Below are 18,000 nucleotides of genomic sequence, written 5' to 3'. Positions count from 1 at the left end.
TTACACTATTGAATACTCCCCTCAAGAAATGCTCTCTTCCTTTGATGTCTGCGATACTGTATAATCATCTGAATCCTTCCCTACAATTTCCAAAAGTGATTTTTCTGCCCCTTACCTTCTTCCACTGACTGACAGCAAGGCATATTTCAGATTCACAAAGACTCAATCCTTAGTACTTTTTTCTTCTACACTTTAATAACAAATTTGCTGACTCCCAAATCTCCCTCTTGGTTCTTTCATGCTCTCTCAATCTTAATTTCCTTATCAGCAAATGTCCACAGAACTTGTATTTGCCTCAAACACATAAATAATTCAAACACACACACACATGCACATATATTCATATTTCCACTATGAAAATAATTCCCCAAAACATTCCCCACACCTTTCAGGAACCAAGCCATACACTAACTCATCTACCTCAGCTCTATATCCACTGATTCAGTTAATTATTCAAAGCTACATTATGTCTCATCTTCTTCTGCAACCTCATCCAGTGTAAATAAGGTCCTGTACAATCCCTGGGGCACTAACTATAAGGCCATGCCTATTCAAGAAAGCATAGCAGAATGTAGAAGAATGAACAGTAAGAAGATACTTTATTATGAGGATAAGTATGACTTCTTTCTTCTTAATAATTACATAACTGACAAACTCCAGTAATTTAAGGTTATTAGCAGTACACTCAGAAGTGAGGATTCCTGTGTGCCTTGTGCCACTGAAGTTCATAGCCATAAGCAGAGAGGAGATAATTATTCATTAGCTACATTGCAGGTATGTCCATTATAAAAGCTCCAGAAAGAAATGATCAATTTATACAAGTTTCTTAAATCTCTGAGTACCATACTTAATATGAACTAAACACTTAATGACCACATGTTAATTTGCAGTCTTAAAACACAGGAATGAAGCAACAATGGCAAAGGTCTGGGCTCTTCAGGAGAAAAGTATTTTATTGAAGAGCAGTCATTATGAAGCTGCTTGTCTTTATAGGCTGCCTGTGGTCCTTAGCTTGTGTTCTCTTCCTCCATCTCAAAGCTCATCACTCCAGTCCCTTCGTTTGTCACCACATTGACCTGTACACTTACTTTAGCTCCTCCTATGTCTCTATTATAAGGACTCCTGTGGTTACCTTGAGCCCACCTGAATAATCTAGGATAATCTCCTCATCTGATGATTCTTCACTTAAACACATCTTCAAAATCCTACTTGCCACACAAGGGAACATTCACAAATCCTGAAGAATATGCAAGTGCAAATTATGAATTCCAAAGTAAAATTTGGCAAAGAATTTTCCCTCTTCACTGCTGTCCCCAGAAGCATTTTAATTTAATAGTAGATCAACTTTCATATAAAAAAAGCCAAAAAAGTTTGTCAGTCATTGTCCTGACTGCTCACAGATGACTATTGAGGAGGGGAAACACATATACCAATAAGCCACTTCTGATATGTTCTAGAGAATACAAATACATAAAAAGTTCAGTAACTAAACTACTCCTTTACCTCCCTCTTCCACATTTAAGAATTCATGTGATTAGACTGGATCCAACTGGATGATCCCAAATAATCTTTTCGTCTCAATGTCCTTAATGAAATCAAATATGCATGATCCCTTGCCATCAAGGTAGAATGCTCAGAGGTTTCAGGGATTCGAATTTCAGTATCCTTGGGTGACTGTTAACCTGTTTACCACAGGAGTAATACATGCAACATGAAAGAAACTAAACTAGCAAAGTCAACGATACAGGAAAACATGAGCCTTATTCAGAGCTGCTCCTTTTGCGCACTTAACTACATTAGCTTTATTTCTATAAAAAGCATGCACACAAATTGAGGAAAACACAAATAGCCATAATTCCACAAGTCAAATGTGCCACTGACATTCTGAAGGACAATGTGTCATTCACTGAGTCAAATTAAGTATACACATATGTTACACTCCACAGTTTGACAGATGGGAGAATATGTATGAGATGCTCATTTCAGCATTACTTATGGGGCAGAAAGTTAAAGGCAACCTGGTGGTCTATTAAAGGGAAAGTGGACAGGGAAGTGTGATGATAGTTATATACCATGAGTACAAGTCAGTAGTCAGGAGGAGCAATTAGATGTACTCTAGCATCAAAGAGGGGTCAAAAACAAAGTAGTATCCTTGGAATGAGTTAATAGCACATTATTTACATAAGCTATATATATGCCTTACATACATTTTGAAAGAACATATATAAGCAAAATAATATATATACATATATAGTGTGTGTGTATAAGAGAGAATCTAGTGAAAGCACTAAAGCGGAAAATGATAATTCAATGGAATAAACAATTTTTTAAAAGAGAAAAAAATGCCAGTGTTAACAAGTTTGTGAATTTTTTTTCACTCTACATTCTGTTTGATACATGTGTAACTTATTTTAAGTAATTGGGATCATACTGTTTACAGTTTTATATTTTACATTTTTTAATTCTTAATACTAAGTCATGAGCACCTTCTTATCTTTGATAGCATTTCAATTATTTCCAAAAAATAGATTCCTATAAATTGAATTATTGTGTCAAAGTGTAAAAATATTTTGAATTCTCTTAATGCACACTGTAAATTGCCTTCCAGAAAGGTTGCAGCATTTTAAAATAATATCAACACTCTATGAAAATGTGTATATCATAGTACTATGAGCACAATTATTACTATCCACTTTAATTTAAAAGTTAAAAGTAGAATCCCAGTACTGTTGCATGCATATTTCATAACTAGAGAAACTGAGCATTTTTATATATAGTTGATTTTCATTATTCACAATTGTACATCCTGTAAAGTCACTGTGAGCACTGAATTAGTGAAAACCTAATCATTGTTCTTAGTGGAAATACAGGGTTAGGTTCCTGCAAGCCTCTGGTAAGGGTTCATCAACTGATCAGTACGTAGCCTTGTTTTTACATGTGCTTCTATTTAAAGATGTATTATTCAATTTACAGATGGTCCCCAATTTACAATGGTTTGGCTTAATATTTTTCAACTTTGTATTCTTCAACTTTACACTGGGTTTATCAGTACATTAGATGCCTTTTCTACTTAATAATAATGTTGACTTACTATGGGTTTATCAGGATATAACTCCGTCATATGTTATACTGTTGATTCATTAACAATGAATTCAAGACCAATAGCATTGTACCTCATGCCTCAGCATGTTCGATTCAGGGTCACACGTGCATATTCATTACATGGACATATTATGTAATGGTAGGGATTGGGTCTCAGGTGGCCCATTCCCCAGGTAGTGAATATTGTGCCCCCCAGGTAGCTTCTGAACCCTAACCTCTTCCCCACCCCCTTATTAGTGTCCCCAGTGTATATTATTTCCATCTCTGTGACCACTTAGCTCCCACATACCAGTGAGAACATGCAGTGTTTGGTTCTCTGTTTCTGAGTCAGTTCAATTAGGATGGTGATCTCCATCTCCATCCACGTTGCTGCAAAGGACATGATTTCATTCTTTTTATGACTGTATTATTCCATAGTGTATATATACCAAATGTTCATTATCCACTGATCAGTTGATGAGCATTTAGCATTTAACATCTTTGCAATAGTTAAAGGTGCTGCAGTGAACATGTGGGTGCAGGTGTCTTTTTTATATAATGACCTCTATTCCCTGGGTTAAAAAGCTAGTAGTGGAATTGCTGGATCAAATGGTAGATCTACTTTTAGTTCTTTGAGTAATCTCTATGCCTTTTTCCATACAGGTTATACTAATTTACACTCCCACCAACAGTTCTCTTTTATCCACATTCATGCCAGCATCTTTTATTATTATTTTTTTTTAATAATGGCCATTCTGGGACAGACTCGGTGGCTCAGCCTGCAATCCCAGCTCTTTGGGAGACAGAGGCGAGGGTTGCCTGAGTCTGCGGGTTCGAGACCAGCCCAGGCAACTTAGTGAGACCTCATCTCTTCAACAAATCAAAAATTAGCCAGGCATGGTAGTGCGTGCCTGTATTCAGCTACTTAGAAGACTGAGATGGAAGGATTGCCAAAGTCCAGGAGGTCAACACTAGGGTGGCCGTGAGTATGCTACCACACTCCAGCCTAGGTGACAGAGTGAGACTCCAACTCCAAAAAAAAAAAAAAAAGCTGAGCCCAGGTCCGTCCGCTACCGTCCACTCCGGACACAGAACACCAGTCATGGATAAAAATGAGCTGGTTCAGAAGGCCAAGCTGGCCGAGCAGGCTGAGCGATACAATGACATGGCAGCCTGCATGAAGTCCGTAACTGAGCAAGGAGCTGAATTATCCATGAGGAGAGGAATCTGCTCTCAGTTGCCTATAAAAATGTGGTAGGAGCCCATAGGTCATCTTGGAGGGTCATCTCAAGTATTGAGCAAAAGACGGAAGGTGTTGAGAAAAAACAGCAGATGGCTCGAGAATACAGAGAGAAAATTGAGACGGAGCTGAGAGATATCTGCAATGATGTGCTGTCTCTTTTGGAAAAGTTCTTGATCCCCAATGCTTCTCAAGCAGAGAGCAAAGTCTTCTACTCGAAAATAAAAGGAGACTACTACCGTTACTTAGCCAAGGTTGCTGTGGTGACGACAAGAAAGGGGTTGTGGATCAGTCACAACAAGCATACCAAGAAGCTTTTGAAATCAGCAAAAAGGAAATGCAACCAACACATCCTATCAGATTGGGTCTGGCCCTTAACTTCTCTGTGTTCTATTACGAGATTCTGAACTCCCCAGAGAAAGCCTGCTCTCTTGCAAAGACAGCTTTCGATGAAGCCATTGCTGAACTTGCTACATTAAGTGAAGAGTCATACAAAGACAGCACACTAATAATGCAATTACTGAGAGACAACTTGACATTGTGGACATCGGATACCCAAGGAGATGAAGCTGAAGCGGGAGAAGGAGGGGAGAATTAACCGGCCTTCCAACTTTTGTCTGCCTCATTCTAAAATTTACACAGTAGACCATTTGTCATCCATGCTGTCCCACAAATAGTTTTTGTTTATGATTTATGACAGGTTTATGTTACTTCTATTTGAATTTCTATATTTCCCATGTGGTTTTTATGTTTAATATTAGGGGAGTAGAGCCAGTTAATATTTAGTGAGTTATCTGTTTTCATCTTAAGGTGGCCAATATGGGGATGTGGAATTTTTATACAGGTTATAAATGTTTGGCATAGTACTTTTGGTACATTGTGACTTCGCAAGGGCCAGTGTTAAAACTGCTTCCATGTCTTAGTAAAGAAAACTGCCTACATATTGGTTTTTCCTGGTGGGGAATAAAAGGGATAATTGGTTTCCAGGTGGGGAATAAAACAGGTGTAGTAATTGTGTGTACTTGAAGGTTTGGAGCACTTACAAAGCTGTGGTGGAAACTGATGTCTAGTGGATACCACATACTGAACCACGTGTGTCTGTGGCATTCTCAGTCTCCGTGTGCACATCTTTGACTACAACTGCAGGAGTGGTCCATTAGACAAAAGTTGTGGCCCAATTTACTCTGGATAAAGGCAGAAACGGTTCACATTCCATTATTTGTAAAGTTATCTGCTGTTTGCTTTCATTATTTTTGCTACACTCATTTTATTTGTATTTAAATGTTTTAGGCAACCTAAGAAACAAAATGTAAAAGTAAAGATGCAGTAAAAATAAACTGCTTGATATCACTACTTCATGTGTATCAAGCACAGCAGTAAAACAAAAAACCCGTGTATTTAACTTTTTTTAGGTTTTTTTGCTTTTGTGATTTTTTTTTTTTTTTGGATACTTGCCTAACATGCATGTGCTGTAAAAATAGTTAACAGGGAAATAACTTGAGATGATGGCTAGATGATGGCTAACTTTGTTTAATGTCTTATGAAATTTTCATGAACAATCCAAGCATAATTGTTAAGAACACGTGTATTAAGTTCATGTAAGTGGAATAAAAGTTTTATGAATGAAAAAAAAAAAAAAGGTCATTCTGACTGGTATTAGTTGGTATCTCATTGAGGTCTTAATTTGGATTTCCCTAATTATAAGTTGTGCTGAGCATTTTTTTTATGTGTGTGTTGGCCATTTGTATATCTTCTTTTAAGAGATGTCTGTTCATGTCATTTGCCCACTTTTTAATGAGGTCATTTGCGTTTTTCTTGCCAATTTATTTGTTTGTAGATTCTGGATATTAGTCCTTTGTCAGATGTATAGTTTGTGAATATCTTCTCCCATTTTGTAGGTTTCCTATTTGTTCTGCTGATTATTTCTGTTGCTATACAGAAGATTTTTAGTTTAATTAAGTTCTACTTGTTTATTTTTTGTTTTAGTTGCATTTGCTTTTGAGGTTTTAGCCAGAAATTTTTTGCCCAGGCCAATGTCCAGAAAAGTTTTTCCTAGGTTTTATTCTAGGATTTTTATGGTTTCAGGTCTGACATTTAAGTCTTTAATCCGTCTTGAGTTAAATAAAAATGAATATTTCATATGAGAGGTAAAACTAGGGTCTGTGTTATGATTTTTTAAATAAATTAATCTTAATTAATTAATTTTACTTTGTAAATTAAAAATAAAATCTTAAGCCCCCAAACTGACAAAACAGACCCCCAGACCAAAGAAAACTTGAAAAACAAAATCCCAGGCCATGACCAAAAATGGTCAGACATATCATGTTATACTCTTTCTCTTGTGGAATTTTAGGCACAACTGATCATCAACAACATTAAAAATAGATATCATTCCAGGTGAAGTGAAGTCCAGTGGGAGGCCCAAACCTCATCTGTACCTAAGCCACTTATGTACCCAATCCTGACATAAACCCTACAACTTTAAAGAAACCAAGAAAAAACCCTGTGAGGGAGCCATGGTAAGGGGCAGAAATAAATAAGCAAACAAACAAACAAGTAAATAAAACAAAAAAATAGAGCTACTAAAACTGACAAGAGACTCTGTGGCAATAAGATACCAAATTCCAACCTGACTTTGGTAGCATCACATGATGAATAGCAAGCACTAAAATAAAAATACTTTACCCCAAAATATGTTTCTTTTTTGAAGTGACCTTACAAGATATCTCTTGGGGGAAATTTGCATCTGTATAGAATCTCCTTCTCAGGGACTCCCAGAGGAGTTGGGCACCTTTTAAGACATTTACCTCTGCGTATATTCCCAATTGGGGGATTACTGAGTAATATAAAAGGTCAATTTCTAGTTCTTTCAGAAACTGTCACACTGTCTTCCAAAGAGGTTGCACTAGTTTGCATTCTCACCAGCAGTGTAGAAGCGTTTCTTTTTCTCTGCATCCTCACTGGCATCAGTTGTTGTTTTTTGTTTTTTTGTTTTTTTGTTTTTATTTCTCTTATTTTAAAATTGTGGTGTACAATTCAGGGCTAGGTATACAACTATTCATTGTGCAGGTACCCTTGTCGATGAGATGTGTCCCCCCTTCCCCAGACAGATATACCTGCACACGCATGTTTGTTGCAGGTCTATTCACAATAGCAAAAACATGGAACCAACCATGCTGCCCATTGAAGCTGGACTGGATTTTAAAAATGTGTTACATATGCATAATTGAATATTATGCAGCCATAAAAAAATACAAACATATGGAATTTGCAGCAACTTGGATGGATTTAGAGTCTATCATACTCAGTGATCTATCACAGAAGCAAAGGACAGAGTACCATATGTTCTTACTCATAAGCAGACCTTGAACAATTATCAGAATACTATAAGAAAGGAATTGGCAGTAGCAGGAAACTGCCAGGGGAGTGGGCGGTGGATTGGCAGTTGAGGGAAACTGCCAGGGGAGGGAGGGGCACACCTAGTCAACAATGGTACCTGCATAATGAACATTTGTATACCTAACCTGAATCGTTCTCCACATCTTTAAAATAAAAAAAAATTTACATGGAAAAAAAAAAGACATTTACCACCTATTCTCTCTGCTGAAGCCTTCTACTTAAAGACGTCATCTACATGTCAAATATCAAGAACCTTGGCTTCCTCAAACTAGCCCCCTTTACCCCTCATTCTCCTTTCCCCACATTTTATGTTTAGTTAAGATAAAATGTTTATCTTAACTAAACATTTCTTTTACTGACTTCAAATTCTTTAGACAGAGTTTAATTACTTTTTCTATCAACTGTCAATCAGAAAATGTTTGAATTCACCTATGATCCCCCCCAAGCACCCTGCTTGAAGATGTCCCACCTTTCCGGGCCCAGCCAATGAAAATCTCACATGCATTCCAGGCCCAACCAATGAAAATCTCACATGCTTTGCCTGCAATTTCTATCCTTCTAAAAAATGTATAAAGCCAAACTGTAATTCAACTATAACACATATTCTCTGGACCTTTCAAAACTGTGCCATAGACTTAGGTCACTCACATTTTCGCTAAACGTTTTACAGAGATTGGTATTTTCATCAACACTTTCACTACAAATGCCACTTAAAACCTATTTATTTGAATTGAAGTATTTTATTTGATAGGTTTTATACGACAGTGGTTAGGCGTTTGAGTCCCAACTTTATCTTTTAGAAACTGATTAGTAGAAAGTATATGATTCAACCTAATATTTAATTTTATGAACTATAAAATAGGGATTATTATGGTCTTTGCTGAAAGTGATTTTTACTGACGAAGACCAATGAATAACATTCCTCTTAGCTCTTTCCTGAGTGCATAATAATGGGAAAAAATAAGGCAAAAGAAGTAGGCAGATAAACATTAAAATGTCACCTATATGGCAATTAAAAACTAAATTAAAAAATCCATAGTAGTAGAAAAGCCAAATGGATCTCCTAATTCCCCGTTCTTCCAGTGTGACTTGGAAATGTCCACACAAGAAAGATCCTTAATCTGCAGAGCAGACACAGTTGCCCAAATCTCTACCTTGTTCCCATTCAGTGGAAAAAGGAAAAATTGACCTGCAGTCAGGACTTTGATCAACTGGCTTCACCCAGTTAAGATACATGGAACACTAGCTCTCTCCTCTATCCAGATACCTTGATCACCTTTCTGAAGAATAAAGGATAATAAGTCAGAAGAATTTAGGAAAAATCTTTCCTAAGAAAGTTAAAATAATGAAGACTAGTCTTCCCCTTGACATTTCCAGAATGATTGTTCCTTTAGCCATTGTGCTTAATCATTAGCCAATGGTCAACGAGGAATATGACTATTGCTCTTGGAAAGAAGTTCATCAATCCATCAAGAATGGAACGTCCTGCCATCATATATGTATATCTCAAGACCACTGCTCTTTTTTGAAACTTCCAGGAACTGCTGGCAGGATGTCTATATATTTTAATTAAGATAAATCTCTTGTTAAGACACTAATTTAGGAACTTTTCAATTTGCCTTTTGAGGTGTAAAGATCTTCATGGCATACTGTCTTCTCTCTTAAGAGAGGGGAGTTTGAGACATTCCAGCCTCTTTTAGACAGGTTCAGAAATCTGCAGTGGCTAACAACCTCAGTCTTAGGAACTTACTTGTTGTGCCTTTTCTAAGCAGCCTATTTCAAACTTTCTTAATGTTCACTTTGCTTCTGACCTTCTTATCTGGCACCTCAGTAATGTACTGGGGTTGACTCTGTATAGTGATCCAGGCTCCACAATTTCTGATAAGCAGTCATTTTTAGTTCATTACCACAGAGGCTACTTCTAATGCTCTTTACTATAATTATGCTTTAGTCTGTTGAATCTACCTCTCTTTTTGCCCACATTATTTTCAACTGAAGAATTACCCAAAGTAAAATTTTTTTTATTATAAAGATGTGAGGTACAAATCAGAGTGAGGTGTACAAACGCTGATTATGCAGGTACTTTGTTGATGGGATATGCTCCTCCCTCCCCTAGCAGTTTCCCTCAACTGCCAATCCCATTACCCGTCCCCTGACAGTTTCCCACTACTGCCAATCCGTTTCTTATATGATAATAAATGTTCAAGGTCCACTTATGAGTTAGAATATGTGGTACTCTGTTCTTTATGTCTGTGATAGATCACTGAGTATGATAGACTCTAAATCCATCCAAGTTGCTGTGAAGTTCATATGTTTGTCCTTCCTTATGGCTGCGTATTATCCCATTGTGAATATGCACTACACTTTTTTTTTTTTTTTTTTGAGTTGGAGTCTCACTCTGTCGCCCAGACTGGAGTGCAGTGGTCGCTCCCGGCCATCGCAGCCTCGACCTGCTGGGCTCCGGCTATCCTTCCGCCGCAGCCTTCCAAGTAGCTGGAACTACAGGCGCGCGCTACCACACCCAGCTGATTTTTTGATTTATTGTAGAGATGAGGTCTCGCCAAGTTGCCCAGGCAGGTCTCGAATCCGCGGGCTCAGGCAATCCACTCACCTCAGCCTCCCAAAGGTGCGGGATTACAGGCTGAGCCACCGAGCCCGGCTGTACCACACTTCTTTTATCCAGTCCAACTTCAATGGGCAACATGGTTGGTTCCATGTTTTTACTATTGTGAATAGAGCTGCAACAAACATACGTGTGCAAGTATCTTTTTTGTAGAATGATTTGAGTTCCTCCGGATATATTCCTAATAAGGAGATTGCTGGGTCATATGGAAGGTCAATTTCTAGTTCTTTCAGAAATCACCACATTGTCTTCCAAAGAGGTTGCAATATTCTGCACTCCCACCAGCAGTGTGGAAGTGTTCCTTTTTCTCCACATCCTCACTAGCATCTGTTGTTGTTTGTTTTATTCATGATGACCATTCGTATTGGGCTTAGGTGGTATTTCAATGTGGTTTTGATTTGCATTCCTCTGATGATGAGTGAGGCTGTGCACTTTTTCATATGTCTGCTAACTGGCAAACATCTTCTTTTGAGAAGTATCTATTCATGTCTTTTGTCCACTTTTTAATGGGGCTGTTTGTTTGTTTGTTTGTTTTCCTTTCCGTGCATTTGAGTTCCTTGTAGATCCTAGATATTAGGCCTTTGTCAGATATACAGTTGACAAATATTTTTTCCCATTCTGTGGGCTGTCTCCCTGCTCTCTTGATGGTTTCTCTTGCTTTGCAAAATCTTGTTAGTTTGATGAGGTCCCACTTGTCTATCTTATTTCTTAAGGTATAGGCATTTAGGATTCTGAATAGGAATTGGTTGCCAGTTCCAATTTCCATAAAGGTGTCTCCTGCATTTTCTAAGATTCTTATAGTTTGAGGTTTTACATTTAGGTCAAAGTAAACTTCCAATTTTCTTTGTTTTGCACCCCTATGGTTCATAGCACTAATAATTTTGTCTTCTTCTCCTTAAGGTTTCTTTTTTCCTTTTTGAAATTTCTTGCCTTGAGTATGAGTTCTGATAATTAAGTTCACAAACTCATCCTAGAAAAAGTGCGACATACTTCATTGCTGAATCAGTAAGATCACCTTTGAAGTACTTCCCTTGGAAAGATATGCACTGGTGCCAGTGCCTGATCCACCTGTCAAAGCAATTTTGAAACTCTTTTTCTGGAATGGCTATCAAAGCTGTTGTCGCATTATGCTTGATATCCTGAATAGCATCAAAATGTCTTGCTTTCAATATTCCTTTTATCTTCAGGTAAATAAAAAAAAAAGTCATTGGGGGCCAGATCAGGTGATTAGGGAGGGTACTCCAGTACAGTTATTTTTTTACTGGCTACAAACTCAGTTACGAACAGTACTGTGTGAGATGGTGCATTGTCATGATACAAGTGCTCCTTTGAGACCATTTTTGCACATACCTTTCTCATGCCAAGAACTTCAGTTAAGATGTTTCTAACTATTTTTCTGCTTGCTACTGGCCAGCCTGAACTCTCTTCATCAGTGATATTTTCCCTCCCCTCAGAAAGACATTTAATCCATTTGTACACCACCATTATTTTCATGGCATTATCCCCATAAACTTGGACTAACATGTCCCTGATTTCACTTCCACTCTTACCAAGTTTAACAAGAAATTTAATGTTTGTATCCTAACTCAAGCTCCCATATGCTCACAACAACACACAAAAACATGCAACAGCATTAATTAATGCTACTCAGCAAGACAAAACCACACATAGACAAGAACACTCTGTGAGACACTGATATACCAAGGTTGTGAAACTTCAGAGTTGTTTGTACAGTGCTGCCAATGTAAGCTCATGATGGCAAGTTCACAAACTTAATTGTCAGAATTTATTAGTATACAGTCCTGGATACCATTTCCTTTTGCTTCAACTTTTGATTATTATTATTATTATTATTATTATTATTATTATTATTATTAAGATGTGGGGTACATTTCAGAATTAGGTATGCAAATGTTTATTATGCAGGTCCCCTTGTTGATGAGGTGTGTCCCTAACTCCCCTGGTAGTTTCCCTCAACTGCCAATCCCACCTCCCACTTCCCTGGCAGTTTCCCACTACTGCCATTCCCATAGTATTATGATAACTGTTCAAGGTCTGCTTATGAGTGAGAACATATGGTACTCTGTACTTTATTTCTGTGAAAGATCACCGAGTATGATAGACTCTAAATCCATCAAAGTTGCTGTGAAGTCCATATGTTTGTCCTTCTTTACATCTGTATAATATTCCATTGTGTATATGTACCACATTTTGTTATCCAGTCCAGCTTCGATGGGCAGCATGATTGGTTCCATGTTTTTGCTGTTGTGGACACAGATGCAACAAACATGCATGTGTAGATATCTTTTTGGTAGAATGACTTGAGCTCCTCCAGGTATGTTCCAAATAAGGGGATTGCTGGGTCATATGGAGGCTCAGTTTCTAGTTCTTTCAAAAATCACCATGCTGTCTTTCAAAGAGGTTGCAATAGTTTGCATTCCCACCAGCAATGTAGAAGAATCCTTTTTCTCCACATGCTCACCAGCATCTGTTGTTGTTTTACTAATGATGGCCATGCTTACTGGAGTTAGGTGGTATCTCAGTGTGGTTTTGATTTGCATTTCTCTGATGATGAGTGAGGCTGAGCATTTTCTTATGTGTCTGTTGGATGCCTATATATCTTCTTTAGAGAACTGCCTATTCATGTCTTTTGTCCACTTTTTAATGGGGCTATTTAATTTGTTCCTTTTGGCATGTTTGCGTTCCTTGTAGATCCTAGATGCTAGGCTTTTGTCAGATAAACAGTTGGCAAATATTTTTCCCATTCTGTGGGCTATCTTCCCACTCTCTTGATGGTTTCTTTTGCTTTGCAGAAGTTTGTCAGTTTAATGAGGTTCTACTTGTCTATCTCTTATGGCATGCACTTCAGGTTTTGATTAGGAATTGGTTGCCAATTACAATTTCTGTAAGGGTGTCTCTTGAATTTTCTAAGATTATTATAGTTTGAGGTTTTATGTTTAGGTCCTTGATTCATTTAGAGTTAATTTTTGTGTATGGTGGTAGGTAGGGGTCCTGTTTCAATCCTTTGCATGTGGTCAGCCAGTCTTCCTAGTACCATTTACTGAATAGGTTCTCCTCTTTCCAGTGGTTGTTGTTGGAGGTTTTGTCAAAAATGAGTTGGTTGAGAAATTAAGGTTTTGCTTCTGGAATCTCTATCCTGTTTCATTGGTCTGTATGCCTGTTGTTGTTCCAATACCAGGTTGTTTTGATTATTGCAGCCTTATAGTAAAGTTTGAAGTTGGAAGTATATTACCTCCTGCTTGGTTTCCTTTGCTAAGGATTGTTTTGGCTATCCGTGGTCATTATGTTTCCATATGAATTTCTGTACTGTCATTTCCAGTTCTGAGAAGAATGATGTTGGTAATTTAATGGGTATTGCATTGACTCCGTAGATTGCCTTCGGTAGCATGGACATCTTAACAATGTTGATTCTTCCTAACCATGAGTATGGAATATTTTCCACTTGTTTGTGTCTTGGATTCCTTTGAGCACTATTTTGTAGTTCTCATTGTAAAGGTCTTTCACTCTCTTGTTAGGAAAATGCTGAGGTAGTTCATTTTTTTTGTGGCTATTGTGAATGGGATTGGTTCTCCACCTGCTTGTTGTTGGTGTACAAGAAAGCAACTGTCTTTTGCACATTTCTTTTGTACCCCAAGACTTTGCCAAAGTTCTTTAACCATGTAAGCAGTTTTTTTTACAGATTCTCTTGGAATTTCGAGGTATAGGAGCATATCATCAGCAAAGAGGGATAACTTAACTTCCTCTTTTCCTATTTGGATACCCCTGATTTCCTTCTCTTTTCTAATTGCTCTAACACAATGTTGAACAACACAATGTTGAACAATAGAGGTGAATGTGGGTATCCTTGTCTTGTTCCAGTTTTCAGGAGAAATGTTTCCAATTTCTGTTCATTTAGCAATATGTTTGCTGTGGGTTTCTCGTAGATGGTACTTACTATTTTGAGGTATGTTCACTCTATATCTAGGTGTTTGATGGTTTTTATCAAGAAGGCATGCTGGATTTTATCAAAAGCTTTTTCTGCATCCAATGATATAATCATGTGGTTTTTATTTTTACATCTGTTGATGTATTTAATTACATTTATGGTCTTGTGAATATTTTCCAGTCTGTGTCTTTTCTGTGATGTATTTCATCCATTCACATTCAGGCTGATTACTGAAATGTTATTGTTTATCCCTGTCATGAGGTTCTTACAAAGTTTTCTCTTTGCTTATGTTCTTTTGGCTTTGGGGTTGATGTATGTGTGTGTTTTCAGGTTTCTTCTTGCAATGTATTGTCAGTTGATTCTGTGCTCTGCAGTTCTCTTGGAAAGTGTGTGGTCATTCTTTTCTTTCTTCTGTGTTTAATACCTTTTAAGTGTCTCCTGTAGAGCTGGTCTCAAGGCTGCATAATCTCTTAGGGATTGGATGTCTGGGAAGGATTTTATTCTCCAACACTGATGAAACTGAGCTTGACTGGATAGGCAAGTCCTCTATTCTTTTCTGATCCAGGCTCTGGATTTGGTTGAAATTATTTATCTTTGAGGACTTTGAATATAGGGCTCCAGTCCCTTCTTACTTGTAGTGTTTCTGCCAATAGTTCTGCTGCTATTGTGATTGGTTTTACCTGGTTGTTAGTCTGACCTTTCTCTCTTTCTGCCTTTAGGATTTTTTCATCTGTGCCTACTTTATATAGATGAATTACTATGGGTCTAGGGGTTGGTTTTCTCACTTGATATCTTGTGGCAATTCTCTGTATCCCTTGTGCTTGGCTGGTCACGTCTCTGGTGAGATAGGGAAAGTTTTCTCAGATTACCTCCTGGGATGCTTGCTCCAAGTTGTTCTCCATTTCCCTTTCTTCTTCTGGGATACTAATTAGGTGTAGGTTTGGCCTTTGGTATAATCATATATCCTGTAGGTTTTGTTCTTTCTTTCTTAGTCTTCTTTCTATGTTTTTTACAGATCGGGTTAATTCCATGTTCTAGTCTTCAAGTTCTGAGATTCTTTATTCAGCTAGATTAATTCTGCTTTCTACGCTTTCTTCTTGTTATTTATTTCCTGGATGAATTTTTTTTTATTGCCAAAATCTCTGTTACAAGTTCTTTCAGTGTTTTGCTTCTTGTCTTTCTTGAGTCTTATTCACTTTTTGCATCCATTCCCTAATCCCTGTCATATTATGTGGCCAGTTGTTGATGATTTCCATTGTTTGGGCACAAAGGTCTGATTTTTTAGGAGTGTTGTCTTTGGTACACTTGAAATTGCCTGTGGTCTTCCTTTGGTTTATCCTCATTTGTGACAGATCCCTTGTTTTTCTCTCTAGTTCTGTTATTCAGTGCCAGTGGGAGAGGCTTTCCCTTCTGGTGTTTTCTCAGTCCTCTATTCTTCCCTGATCCAGGCTCTGGATTTGTTCACTGATCTCTTTGGAGCCCTTCCTCATCCTTTTCTGTCACATCCTTTATCCTGTGGCTGGATCAGGGTAGCGGGTTGGGCTCCTGGAATTCAACATGCATCAGGTCCCTTTGAAGTTTGTGCTTTCAGAATATTCCCTCTGGGTCACAATCAATCCCTGAATAGTTGATCAGTCAGTCACAGAGATTGGGTCTGTTGCTCCATGGTGAGCAAGTAGTAGCACTTTCCTGCCCTGCCTTCAAGATGGTGGTGGGGTGCCTCTCTTGTCCTCTTGCATGGAACTTTGCCTCTGGACTCCCTCTAAACCCTGCTGCCAGTGCCCTGCTAGGCGCTGAAGTGGTCAGGTAAAGCCTGGTGCCAGCAATCTCCTGCTGCAATGGTGAGGGAGAGCATGGCAATAGTTTCTCCCCACCACTTTTTCACAGGAAAACTTTTGTCTGTTTAAAAAAAATAATGGCACTTGGCTTCTGTGACCTGGGAAGAGCCAGGGATAAAGCAGAGAAGGTACAGCACCAACTGTTGCACCAGAGGCCTGGCCACTTGCTCACAAGTCCTCACTTAGACAATCTCTCCCAGCATTTTCTTCCCAGGAAGGGTTTGTTGATTTAAAAAAAAAGAAAGAAAGAAAATGGTGCTTGGCTTCTGCATCGCTAGGGTCCAAGCAAACAATATTTTTAACTACTGATATGGCCATATGTTTGTGTACCAACTGAATAAGTGCTCTATCCATGATAAAATCTTTCAAATGATCAAGTAGACTACATTTCTAAGACTTTTATGTATTTGTTGAAGTGCTTGGCTTCTTAACTGGCTTATTCTCTCTCTTTGGAGCTTTGACACTTTTGGGAGAAATTCTAGAAATAAATTGAGTTCCTCGCTAGAGAAAGACAAAGCACTATCTCAACAAAAATCTTTTGGGATGATAACCCCTTTAGTAGAATCGAAAGTGTTGATTAAAAACCTAGGTTAAAATTTTAGAAGGACTCATTCAGCCTGTGATGACTTCTGCAGTCTCTGAAATAGAGTCTGAAATTAACATCCCTTGTCTGTAGACAGTGAAAGATGCACATGGCTTCTCTCATTTCAGAGAGCAATAGTGGGGCAGAGGAGGAGATACTCGGGAAAATAGAGCCTTATCTTTTAGTTTTCATTCCTTCACTTGCCTTTTGCAGACCAGAACCTCTGGAGAAATTTGCTTTTAGTAGAGTGACCTTATGACCTTAGTGTGAAGGTGAATTACACACATGAAGAAGGTTAAATCTGAAGTAGCCCTGAACATTAATGCAATGGTATATGGAGCCCTAAAATTCCTCAATAATGAAGACCTGCATCTAGGAAAATCTATCACATAATATGCTAGGTGTATCTTGCCCCTTCCCTACTTCATTCCACTATTTTCTTTCCTGTGCACAGGACCCTTATTTTTCCAACCCTTCCTGACAACACTCCACTTTCTAAATCAACTCTTGTACATTTCAGTGTTCATTTAAGTCAATACGTTACTATCCCAATGGCACACTCATTTTTAAACCTTCATACCCAAATATGAATATGAGATATATGATGCCTGTTAAACATCGAAGCTGGTAAAAGAAGTTTAACAAGTTTGGAAATGTTCACATGAGTGTGGGGGGGTGCTTATACAAAACTCCACATGGATAGTTTTGCTTAAAAAGGAGGACAGTCCCATTGGTTCACACTGTTAAATACTTCTATGCAATAGCAGAAAGTTTCAAACATCAGAGACTTTCCCAGCCATGCATTGGCTGTTTGGGAAGCAATTTGCCAGATGTCTATGAGAATAAACACACTCTAGATCCCTTTGCAATCAGGCCCCTAGTTAACAGCTTCACCGCCATTAAAAATTCAGTATTAGTTGTCTAGTGCAATATCCTTTATCCAGAAATGGTCCCTACGTGACATTAGAGAGGAGAACAATAAGCATCCTGGTACATGGTGTTAATGTATTCAAATCTTATTGCTAGTTATAATAGCTCCAAATGAATGCAATGGTTTCCCATCATCAGTGTGTCATTAATATGTTTTTACTGCAATTACTGGCCAGAATTTTTTTTCATTAAAAAGAAACATGTCAGAAATCACTCAGCAAATAAGTAAATGCTTTAAAAATACTGTGGTTCTTTAGAACTTTAAGAACTGAGTTAGGTTTCTGGAACATTGCTGAGCCTGCCCTGCACCCTCTCCTTCTAAGGAGGAAATAAATAAGTAAGAGAAAAATATTCACCGTC

At 38.0% G+C, this 18,000-nt stretch overlaps 1 pseudogene across 1 annotated transcript; it reads left to right on the top strand.

Annotated features, from left to right (window-relative positions):
* The first annotated feature begins 4,137 nt into the window (after positions 1–4,137).
* On the top strand, positions 4,138–5,946 carry LOC103260988 (annotated as a pseudogene). Its single transcript, XR_504325.2, has one exon. The product of XR_504325.2 is annotated as a 14-3-3 protein zeta/delta pseudogene (transcript).
* The last annotated feature ends 12,054 nt before the right edge of the window (positions 5,947–18,000 follow it).

This window comes from Carlito syrichta, unplaced genomic scaffold (genome assembly GCF_000164805.1).
Source record: "Carlito syrichta isolate Samal-C Ts95f unplaced genomic scaffold, Tarsius_syrichta-2.0.1 Scaffold303523, whole genome shotgun sequence".
NCBI classification, from domain to species: Eukaryota; Metazoa; Chordata; class Mammalia; order Primates; family Tarsiidae; genus Carlito; species Carlito syrichta.
The sequence above is the reverse complement of the archived record's forward strand: the minus strand, read 5'-3'. Positions and strand labels throughout refer to the sequence as shown.